At 35.2% G+C, this 13,123-nt stretch overlaps 1 protein-coding gene across 2 annotated transcripts in view; it reads left to right on the top strand.

The window, feature by feature from the left end:
* The window catches only part of LOC115218806 (serine-rich adhesin for platelets-like), a 69,807-nt gene that overhangs the window by 19,476 nt on the left and 37,208 nt on the right, over positions 1-13,123 (top strand). The window lies entirely within an intron of this gene.

Consider the following 13,123-nt stretch of genomic DNA (forward strand, 5'->3'; position numbering starts at 1 on the left):
CTGTGTATTACTTCTGCGTCATCAATCCATAGAATGTGTTTATGGGGAGAAAAATATTGAAAAACATCAATACATGTTAGATTGACAAAGAAACAGGGAAGGTACCAGGTGGTCGTGGGGCATGCTAGAAACACCAGCTAAATTTCCTTTAAACCACACATCTTTTTGTCTGAAAATATTTTCAAAAATTTTTTTCTTTTTTACCAAAAAGTCTTCTCCTGTCATTTGAAGTGTGTAGGGTAAAAAAAATTGGCCAATATCGGTCTGGAAGTGGGAGACAAAATCATAAAGTTTCTAAAAAAAATTTTCATAAAAAGCTTCTCCCCATCCTTTCCAAAGCCATGGGGGGAAAAAATTGGAAAAATCCCTATCAAAATGGAGAAAATCCAACTTATGTGGGTGTCCTGATCCAAAACTCCACCGATTAGCCATTTTTAATAGTCCACTAAAGTCTTATTGAAATAGTATCATCCCAAAATCTCAGAATTTATATAGCTCCATACCTACTACAAATGTGCCAAAACTCAAGTTGCTGTGGCTTGTACTTTTGGATTTAGCTAGGTCTGAAAACACTGCAAAATTGACTTTTTTTTACATGCAACAAAATAGGCTTTATACAAATATTTTTTTAAATTGCCAAAAAAATAGTTTCATTTTCAAGAAACTGAAAAAAACAGGCAACTGCTATCCCATGAGCACTATTAATTTATGAAATTTAAAGATAATTGGTGGTGGAAGCACTCCGTCGGTTACGACGATGAGGGTTCCGGTTGATCCGAATCAACGGAACAGCCTGCTCGTGAAATTAACGTGTAAGTGGCTGAGCACTCCACAGACACGTGCACCCTTAACGTAGTTCTCGAGGATATTCAGCGTGACACAGAGAGTGACAAGGCCGGCCCCTTGAAATACAGGTACAACAGAAACAGGAAGTAAGAGTGAGAGAAAGTTGTAGTGAAAGAGTACAGCAGGGATCACCACCATCCCCTGCCGGAGCGTCGTGGAGCTTTATTAGGTGTTTTCGCTCAATAAACACTCACAACGCCCGGTCTGGGAATTGAAACCGCAATCCTATGACCGCGAATCCGCTGCCCTAACCACTGGGCCATTGCGCTTCCACTTAAAGATGATTATCACCTCAGTTTCAAAGACCACAAATATGGCTAATTATTCATTTAGGCCTAATTAGGCAAGATTACAACTAATTTGCTAACCATTCAAATTGTCATATTTCCTAAAATATTCATCTAAATTTCACAAATGAGATATCAAAATGTTTCTTTTTGTTACTCTAGAAAAAGTATGTAGAAGTTAGATTTAAATATTTCCAAAACTTCATGATATAGGCGCAGGAGTGGTTGTGTGGTAAGTAGCTTGCTTACCAACCACATGGTTCCGGGTTCAGTCCCACTGCATGGCACCTTGGGGAAGTGCCTTCTACTATAGCCTCGGGCTGACCAAAGCCTTGTGAGTGGATTTCATAGACGGAAACTGAAAGAAGCCCATCATATATATGTATCTCTTATTATAAAAGGCAGATTTTATATGCCTCCCTTTGTAAGTTATAGAAATCTACAATATAGGATTTCTTCAATTACAATTTACCTAGCATTTTTAAGAGTAGAATGCATCGGGTCATGCCAGGTCCAGTTTTTAAAATTTAAACTCCAATTAAGCAAAATTTACAGAAAACTCACATTCTGGTGTGTATGTCAAATGCTCTTCTTAATGTGGTTTACACCACACGCAAACGCACACACACACAAAGGGAACGAACTGTTCCACTGACGCTATCACCCTTCTCCTCCTTTGTCTTTGCAAGTTGGCAGCTATTAAAGTGAAAACAGTGAATCCGACAGCGATAAAGAAAACGAATTGGTACCTGAATGGAGTGAAAATTTAAAAACTGTTTCTTTTGGTGAGTTTTCTGAAGAAACTGGACCAAGCCACAGACTTTCCCAGAAGAGTAAAGCCTTAAACTATTTCTATTTACTTTTTTGAATGAGCCCATTTGAAATCATTACGGTGAAAATGAACCGTTACGCTAAAACTTAAACAAAATGAAAGAAAGGATAGTTTGTTATTTCCCACAACCTTAAATGAAATTAAGGCCTATTTTGCCATAAATATTATTATGGGTATCAGAAAGTTACCCAGAATAACAAATTCTATCGTAAAATTTTGTTGTATACCCAATTGAATATTAGCTAATAACCCATTTTCTATAGCGATGTTTGAACAAAATTTTAATAATTTTATATTTTGTTGAATTTACCTGTATCTACCTGCAATTAGAGTCACTTTGTGACAAAAATTATAGTATAGAATTGGTTGAGGACATTTCATTAAATTATCTTCCAAAAATCACATTAATATATTGATAAATAAAAAAATTATTGTTGTTTAATGAAACTAGACTAAATTTATGATTACGTTAGAAAATAATTGAAACACATAAGGGGTGTATTTTGGTCAGAAATATAGTAACGAAAGGGTTAAGAAAAACCAAACCGGGTATCTTATAGTCGTGAGTCATATCGAGCCCTTCTGGGTATTAGCACGCGTCTACAATGAGTCTACGATTTAAAAAAATTTACCATCATATTTTTCCATTTTAATGCATTTTTTCGCTATTATATAAGGGAAATAACTCTCTAAAAATATCTACGATGTGTCAACGATTTAAAAAGAAATTTACCTTAATTTTTTTTCCATTTTTAATGCATTTTTTTCCTATTTTTTGGCTATAACTCTCTAAAAATGCTTATATAGTTATTTCCCTTACAAACCCGAGCAACGCCGGGCGATACTGCTAGTATGTATATATATGTGTGTGTGTCTGTGTCCCCCCACATCGCTTGACAACCGATGCTGGTGTGTTTACATCCCCTTAACTTAGCAGTTCGGCAAAAGAGACCGATAGAATAAGTACTAGGCTTACAAGGAATAAGTCCTGGGGTCGATTCTCTCGACTAAATGCGTTGCTCCAGCACAGCCGCAGTCAAATGACTGAAACAAGCAAAAGAGTATACCTATTTAAACATAGGCAGTTATGCACAATTCTTGATATATGAGCAGGTTTTTAGTATAGGACATTTAGATTTATAGAGAGTGATCAATTATCAAGAACTGAAGTATTTAATGAATGCAGAAACCAAACTATTGTGAAGTGTTGGCCATAACAATAATGTGACAATTTGTCATGAAAGTTTAACATTTGCAGCAAAAGTATTGGTTTCTGCTGTGTCATACATAGATAAAAAAGTGTGCGTTGTTGTCCAAAATCAGAGCTTTGACCTATTAGTTTATTTCCTTATACACAACATATACATATGTGCCACACCTATATCAATAGTAAGTATTTAGCTATTATATATTTACTCTAATCAGTTAGACAACAACCAAGACAAGAATTTGAAAGCAAAAGATATCTTGTTTTTATTAAATAAAATATTTTTTCTGCATAGTTCTGATTTATGTTAAATGATTACAGCCCAGACCTTAAGTTTAGGTAATTTACTAAGGGTTAAATTTAAATAGCTGATAAATTATATTAGAATTTAGTTTTTGGGATGTGAATCCATATATGTTCTCACCAAATACTAGCTCACTGTTTATCCCTTTTCCCAGTCTCTTTTGAGGACCTCATCCAATTACTACTTTCCCAGTCTTAAAGAAGATTAAGTAATCTATGAGTGCTGACTTTCCTTATTTTTTTTAATGTACCACACTAATGATGAAATAGGAAGACAGTGTGTTAGCTATCTAGCTTGTGTTTATATTTGGTGGGGGTGATTATGCTTTTTAAGAATTACGCTATTTGTGATTGAAAAAAATCAAAATTGGTTTCTCCTCCTTTTTGATTTTTCTTATGTAACATGCTTCTGTTGTAGTCAACCAAAGTTGCATCAAATAATGCTCATTATATGCAGTGATTTAAATACCCTCTACTTATTTTGTCTTCAAAGATTATGCATTACTTTCATAATATTATCTAGCATGTTGTATTACAGAAGATTCCTAAGTATTATGTTCGCTGAACGTTGTTCCATTAATTTATTGGGCATACACTTGTAGATATATATGGGCTGATTAATAAAATATTTGGAAACTCAATTAAATTTTAGTGTGGCTGTTGTCTTTGCACAGCTTAACTAACATTGTAAACAGCTAACAAAGAATATACAACTAACCACCACACTAAACACTTCTCAAGAAAATTATTTAGATATTTATACTCCAAAGATGTGAGCAATATTCAGTGTTAGAGTGTAGTCTTTGAAGCTCCTTAGCAGTACATTTTGACCCTGAGAGGAAAAAAGTCTTTCTGAAAAAATTTTGGCTATAAGGAATATATAAGGTTTTATATTTATCGCTAGTTAATGGAGATCATAATAGGGAAGAAAAATATTGGATACATATCTGGAGTAGAATCATTGGACAACGCATTTAATAGAGTAGGGATTAAGAGAATACTGGGGGTGATAGAAAGAGGAGACATATGTACATGAATTAAATTTTGTTGGAGCAATATAGTCATCAAACTCAATGGGTCTGAGATCATTGTGTCAGAGGTGACAGCAGTTTCAAAAGTGATCCAATGGTTGAAGTGTGTTAGTAATGAAAATGCTCATATCTGGAAGATTCCAAAATAGCTCACTCATTAAGTAGCACCATCACCTCTTCAATTTTACAGAAACTTTGCATAACGATAGATTTGAGGTAAAAATTAATTAGCAAATTTCCATCTAGATCTGACCAATTATTCAAAAGTTACAAGTAAGGTCATTTTGAGATCAAGCATTGACCTTGCATTCTTCAAGTTGTAACTTTTCCTTCTTGGTTGTAGCTATATAAAAGTATACATATTTAGAATCACAATGGTTTTTGGATCTCAAAGAGGACATTGTTTTGATGTGTAATGAACAAAAATCTCTATAATAAATGAATATTTAAAATGACCATTTGACCTTTCAGAAAGATTTTGGAAAAATTCATTGAAGATAATGTTCCCCTGCCATTTTTCTTTTGTAATTAGTTATAACAAATTTGCACACAATCTATTACATAGGTCAAAAACATAATTTAAATAGTATTAACTTTTATTGTTTACTTTGAAATTTAATTTCACCTTATTTCCTGGGCTAGATATCCTAAGAGTTGGATGAGAAATATATGAAGGAGTTCTGCAAATATTTATGATGCACTATATGCATTGTTACATTATATATTCAATATTTGGCTTGTTAAGCACCATTATGTTTTCCATTTATTTACCACTTTTTCCTACAGGGCATATGCTCTTATACAGTGAAAGAACTGAGCTTTAGATTATAAGGTAGATCATAGTACATATCTCCTTACAAAATATGAATATGAAATTTTGCTTGGATCCTCTGAAGAAACATAAGAATTTTTGAAGGTCTAAGTAAAATTAATCAGGACATTATTCTTAGATGTCTTGGACTATTAAAAGAAAATACCCTATTATGTATAAAATGTCAGACAATAATATCAAAGAAATCAGGTATTCTTGTGCAGTAGTGGAGGATGATTTTTCCAATGGAAGGAAATGAACACTCATGTTCCATATCTGTTTCAAGCCTCTCTAGTTGTCTACATGTCTCCTTCAAAAAAATCTACAGTTTTCCATGGAGATAAACTTCAGAAGGATATTATTTTCTACTTGAATGAAAGTTCCATAAAAATAAGTAAAGCTATTTTCATGTAAATAAAAATAGTCATAGCTCCCCCATGGAATATTGGGCAATGAGAGATTTCCATCCAGCATAGTTACAAACCCTGTCAAAAGGCCTACACTTTCCCAAGTCCTCTGTCACAGTCATCTATCATATTCAACCAGGTCTTGACAAGTCCACCTTACTTCCTACTCTTCGTCTCTAGCTTCCACATGGGTATGCAGAACATATGGCCAAGCATCTTCTACTCCCTCATGGTGATGGTATGCTTTCCATGACTTCTTAATTTGTGATATGATTGCACCAAGAAATTCTTCATATGGGCCTAATGCAAGATCAGTAAACGAATGACATCTTCAGTTCTATAATAATTTTTAAAAATAACTAACCCATTAGCATTCAGATTACTCTGTTGAATGTAATGCTTATTCATTTACATTGTTTTCAATTCATCATGCAACATCTCACAGTTTTAAAATTTTGATAATGTGATATTTTTTTAATAATGACATCATAGAGTAGGTGTAAGAGATTGGATCTGGCTGATTTCAACATTGAATAGGTAGATTATTTGGGCCATTTAATGGGCTGAATATCTACTTTTCTATACTACTAATGATTAAATAAACAAACATTTGTACACTGAATGACATTTAGTATAAATATACATAGTTTATTATATAAATAATATTCACTTGAACAAACAATGCTCTTTATATTTATGTTGTTTACAGCTGGTATGACCCCTAAGCAAAAGATAAAACTTTTGACATCTCTGAACTGTTGAAGACAACAGAGAAAATGAAGAGATCTATAAAATTTGCGTATAGAGTAGAACCTCTGGAAATTGATCCATCAGCAAGCTCCTATCATGGCCGAAACAATTATGAATGAAGCTTAAGTACTATTATCTATAAACATTGTCCTGTATAGCTATGTGTATAATTATACTGAAGCTCCCAAATGCATAGGTTCAAGATACCACTAATTATTAAAATGAAATATCTAGGAGTGGCTGTGTGGTAAGTAGCTTGCTAACCAACCACATGGTTCCGGGTTCAGTCCCGCTGCATGGCATCTTGGGCAAGTGTCTTCTGCTATAGCCCTGGGCCGACCAATGCCTTGTGAGTGGATTTGGTAGACAGAAACTGAAAGAAGCCTGTCGTATATATGTATATATATATATGTGTGTGTGTATGTGTTTGCGTGTCTCTGTTTGTTCCCCTAGCATTGCTTGACAACCGATGCTGGTGTGTTTACGTCCCTGTCACTTAGCAGTTCAGCATAAGAGACCGATAGAATAAGTACTGGGCTTACAAAGAATAAGTCCCGGGGTCGATTTGCTCGACTAAAGGTGGTGCTCCAGCATGGCCGCAGTCAAATGACTGAAACAAGTAAAAGAGTAATAATCTTGATATTTTGTGACTTGTTAGCTATCAACTAGCCAGTAACCTTTTCTTTTTTTTTTTTCTTTTTAGTTTTGTTACCATGTAATTTAATGCTCTAAATTTCACACATTGTAAATGGTGATAGTAATAAAATTTGTAATTTTAGCTTCCTGTTTTGTGCTGTGCTTAAGCCTCAAACATCAAGAGAGGTTCATGCCTCAAATTTTTTAAACACATCTGGTCTATGGATGTTAAATTCATTTTAATTGATGCTACCTTGAAACTAGGTCCTGGGAGGTTTGACTTAATCATACACATAGCTATTAAGAATACATATTTATAAATATAGATATATAGTAATACTAAAGTAATTCAGAATTGTTTAGGTCGCAATCAGAATTATTGATGGGCCTGTTTCCAGAAGTTCCACTCATATGTAGACTCTATAGATCCCTTCATTTTGTCTGTTGTCTTCAGTAATCCAATATCTTGCATTAGAAGAGAGGGATGGTATAGCTGTGACAGAAAGGGGATAGGGGCCATACATGCAAGTTACAGGGTGATGCATATAGTGAAGTGGACAGGGGATTGGAGAGGATGGGTAGATGGGTGAGTTCACAAGATTTTGGAAGGAGAGTAGGAGCTAGCAATGGGGGACAGGCAATTTAAGGGTGTTTTGTGTGCAGGTATGTAAGTGGATAGGTGGGGGAGAGTAGAGGGAGGGGAAAACAGTATTGAGCATGGGTGAGTTGTGGGGAGAGGGGTACACAGACATGGATTTTACTTTGCTAGGCAGGTCTTCTCAAGCGCAGCATATCACCAGTTGATTTGGCCCTTTCTCATCCCTCTAAGATCATTTCTTGCCACCTCATCCCACATCTTCCTGGGTCTTCCTCATCCATATGCTTTATGTTACCATACTGATGTTGCCTTCTCTCTTGCACACTACAGCTGATACTCTTACACCCCATTTTACTCTTAAAACATTTACACTTTGTTGTACATGCACACTGACATTGCACAGCCAATGGAGTATGATGGCTTCATGGAAAATTGTCTAGATCCTTGGAAGGTGATACAAGGACAACTGAGAGGTTTGAAACAGTTGAGGCCCATGAATCTTCATTGCTTTACATTAAGGATTCATTTTTCCACTGCTTCTTGCTTAACACACAGTTTCTTTGATATAAAAATATCTGACAATTTATACATAATAGGAATTCTTTTCATAGTCCAAGACTTCTAGGAATTAACAAACAAAAAAAGAACATAGAAAATTTTTCTATTCAGATATACATAACAATGCAGGAACATGCTAAATATATTGAATATATAATGTGATAATGTATAGATATGACATGGTGTGTAACTGTAGAACTCTTTATATACTTCTCATCTGGTCCTCAAGAAGTCTATCTCTTGAAATGAAGTGAAACGCAATGTTTATAGTTAAAAATACTGGAATTCATACTACAAAAATCATGAGGTAGGGAAGCATTTTTATATTCAATGAATTTTTCAAAAATCCCTCTGAGAGGTCAGAGTCAGTTCAAGTATTCATTTATTATTGAAATTTTGATTCATCACAAATCAGAAACAATGGCATTTTTGAAAACTGTAAATTGCAATTTCAAATATGTTTTTATGTAGTTTATAAAGGTTATTAAAATTTGAAAAATGCAAGGTCACCCAACATTTGATCTCAAAGTGACCTTGTAACTCTTGAACAGTTGTTCAGATTTAGCTAAAAATTTGGGAGTGGGGGTCATTTTGGCCCTAAACCTGCCCTTGTATTAAGTTTCAACCAAGTTGAAGATGTGAAAGTGTTATTTTCTAATTTTAACCCTTTAACATTTAAACCTGCCAGATCCAGCTTCTCACACCTATTCTACAATGTCATTATAAAAATAAACAATCATGTTATCAAAATCTTGAAACTATGAGATAATGCATGAATTACTCAAAACAATGTGAATAAATAACTACTACATTTGACAGAGTAATCCGAATGTGAAATGGTTGTCAGGTGAACTGTCCTAGAATCACCCATGTGTGACTGAGAACATTGCTAAAAATAACAACACTCTATACTTGTAAATTAGCATTAAATCTACCTAGATCTATGCTAATCTGTATCTATAAAACAGTCCTTGGACGAAAATTGTATGCACATTTTGCTTTGATGGTTAATGGCAGTCAAGCCGAGCTAGGATCGAGCTGAAAATTGGCAGGGACACTAAATGCGTGATGAGGATGAGACCCGCAATGGTTAAAATTCGCAAGCTATAAAGATGTGGTTGCTATGGCAAAAAGAGTGATTTTTTATTGATTCAATTAATATATAAAATATAGTTATAGTTATCATAATTATGCCCTTATTATAATTTTATAATGACATTTATAAAATTAAATACCTTATATATATATATATATATATAATATATATATATATATATATATATACTAGCACTATGATCCGGCAATGCCGGGTCATAGTGCTAGTTCATTTTTATATTTATGTAGCTGCTTACATAAGAATTACCTCAATAAGTGTTGATTTAGGAAGACATGGATAGTTCATAGCATCTAAATAAACCCATTCCTACACAGATCATATCACCTTTACTCTTAAAATCTCTGTACACAGGCTTCATTTATTTGCAACCTAGGTACCCACACCATATACCCATTGTGTTCACGAATTGGAAACCTTTTCCAATGGAGATGTGAGAACCTAATCTAGATCAGTAGCAGTAGTTAATGTTCCTCTGAACTAGCAAATTGTTTATTACGCTTGCTGAATCTCACTTTAAGTGCCCTCCTCTCATCATTCCTACTGTGTCACGCTAATCAAGCCTCATATTTAAATGCTTCCATACCTCCATCCCAGAACTAGAGGTTCCACATTTTCCTTACAGGCATCAACCAGCAATTAAATTAGACATTAATTACATTGCGTCCGTTTGTAGGAGAAATGCTAAGTCTATAGACACTGCTCATCTCAATTGACACATGTGCGTATGCTTGTATGGGACAAGAAATATCTACGGTTGTACACATGTATTGGGTTATCCCATAAATAATGCGTCTTTTTCAATTGCATGAACTAAAAGTCAAGAGGGGATAAACTACCTGCATCACCTTGCTTTAGAAGCAGATAATAATACCATGTCCTTATTCTTAGTGCAAGTTTTGAAGAGTACAGTTCGATTTTAACAGTTATGTTTTCAAAGCTATAATGGAAGTGACAAAGGAGCATATTCGGTATATTTTTCTTTATGAGTTCAATAAAGGCAACAATGCAACAGAAAGTGCAAGGAATATTAATGCAGTATATGGGGATCGAACAATAAGCATAAACCAATGTCAACGATGGTTCCAGAAATTCTGAGCTGGAAACTACAGCCTAGTAGACCAGCCTCATCCTGGAAGATCTGTAGAGCTCGATGAGGATGTCCTGCAAACCCTGGTGGAACAAACTCTCATAACTGTTGAGGAACTAGCAGAGAATCTTGGATTTGGTCATTCAACCATTCATCGACACCTGCGTGCCATTGGAAAAGTTAGGAAATTGGGCCAATGGGTTCCTCACAAACTTTCCAAGTCTAGTCCCACGCAGAGAGTGAATGTGTGCAGTTCTTTGCTGTCACATCTCATGAATGAACCTTTTTTGGACCGAATAGTGACTGGTGACAAGAAATGGGTTCTCTGTAAAAATGTCAAGTGCCAAAGAGAGTTGGTAGGGAAAAGAGAAACACCGGCACCACATGCTAAAGAAAGTCTTCGCCCACATAAGGTGTTACTACCTGTTTGATGGGATATGAAACGTTTAGTCTGCTTTGAACTTTTAAACCCAAACCAAATGATAACAAATGTGATCTACTGTGAGCAGCTTAAGTCAGCATTAGAAGAAAAACAACCATCTTTTGTTTCAAGAAGAAAGGTGTTCTTCCAACAGGATAATGCTCTGCCACATTCAACAAGGATGACATTCCAAAGATTGGAGCAGTTTGAATGGGAAACAATGCTTTGCCCACCATATTCGCCGGACATTGCCCCATCTGATTATCATTTATTCCACAGTTTTCAAAATCATTTTGATGGAAAAAATATGAATTCTGTAGATGAAGTCAAAACAGTACTGGAGGAGTAATTTTCATCACAGACAAGTGAATTTTGGAAGAGGGACCTTGCAATTCTACCAGATAGATGGAAGAGCATTGTAGAAAATGAAGGAGAGTATATTTTAGATGAGAAAAGAACTTTGTTTATCTAAATTTTGAAAAATAAAAGCAGTATAAAATTAAAAACTGCATTATTTATGGGATGATCCAATATGATTATATCTGTTGATGGTTATAGTTGCTATTATACATAATAAATTATATAACTCTCTGCATTTGTAATTTTATTGGTCTCTGCATGTGTGTATGTATATACATAACAACATGAATGTGTTATTATTTGGGATAATGCAAATTGTGAAAGCTTTGATCCCTGTCTTAGTCATTTTACTAATTCCACAAATGTTTTGAGAAAAGTATGAGTACTACAACTACCTCCTCAAATTAAACTGGACTACCATTTGTTGATAGATTCCTCTGATGAGAAAACTTAAGCACTTGACTATTTACTACATATGGAATAATAAATATGATTTTAATCCAAAATTGTAGGTCTGCATAAATATGTTTGAAATAGTTTATAGAATAGTCATCAAAAATAAATTTGATTGTATGTAGACATATTTAAACCTATTTTAATCTTGTAATAAAAAAGGAAAAAGCTTGCTTACAATTTTAGTGCATTGTAAGCAAGGATGGTTTTGATCATTATTATAGTTTCATCATGCATGATATAGTTGAGATCTTGATATGACTCTTACTATGGTTGTTAGTAAAAATAGCGTGTCTAGCCATAGTGAATGGCATCTACTAGAGAAAATGATGCACAAGTAATTTTACAATACATCTCCAAATTGTATCAATCAATGTAGGAAAAGAAATGATTTTGTGTGAATAATGACTTTTCACATTGGCATAAAGCATTAAACATACTATGTAAAAATATAATCTTTTAAACCATCATATTATATGTGTGGGGGGGGGGTTCTGGGTTGGATCAATGAAAGAAAGTCACACTGTGATGAGCTTTAAATTTAAGGGTTAGAGGACAGAACTAAATACTGAGAAGCATTTAGGTTGCATTTGTCTGTTTCTACATTTTAATGATAATGATATCAATTTCTTTTGAAGAGGCATGCTGCCAATTTTTGTAGAGATACGAGGGGCGTTCAATAAGTAATGCCCCTGACCCACTTCCCATAGCAGTAGAGCAACGAAACTTGGCACAGTTATTAGTCTTTTTCTACATAGGAACCACCCAGGGTTACGTATTTCTCCCATTGTTTGATGCAGCTCTGAAGACCGTTTTTGTAGAAGACCCCAGCTTGGTCCTCCAACCACGACATGACTTCAGAAATCAAGGCTGCATCATCTGGGAAACGCCTTCCTTTCAAAAACAACTTCATGGCTGGGAAGAGGTGAAAATCAGAGGGTGCAGGTCAGGAGAGTAGGGGGGATGAGTTCATAGCCGCACACCTGTGCTTCTGATCTGGCGACACGCGAGTTGTTGATCGGAGCGTTGTCCTGCAGGAGAATGCCTTTGCTGATCTTGCCCCGCCTCTTGATTTTGATAGCTTCTCTTAATTTCCTCAAAAGTGAAGCATAATAGACTCCTGTAATTGTGACACCCTTTGCCAGGAAATCTGTCATCACTACTCCGTCCTGGTCCCAGAAGACTGTGAGCATGACCTTGCCAGCGGAGGGCTGCACCCTTGCCTTCTTTGGAGGGGGTGAGTCACGGTGCTTCCACTGCATTGACTGGGCTTTGGTCTCTGGATCATAGTGATGGACCCAGGTTTCATCCTGTGTAATCAGTCTTTTGAAAAATTTTGACTCATCTTCTTGGCACATCTTCAAATTCATCCTCGCTCAATCGACACGTTCTTGCTTCTGGAAAGGTGTGAGCAACCTG

Source organism: Octopus sinensis, linkage group LG14, assembly GCF_006345805.1.
Source record: "Octopus sinensis linkage group LG14, ASM634580v1, whole genome shotgun sequence".
Taxonomy (NCBI): Eukaryota; Metazoa; Mollusca; class Cephalopoda; order Octopoda; family Octopodidae; genus Octopus; species Octopus sinensis.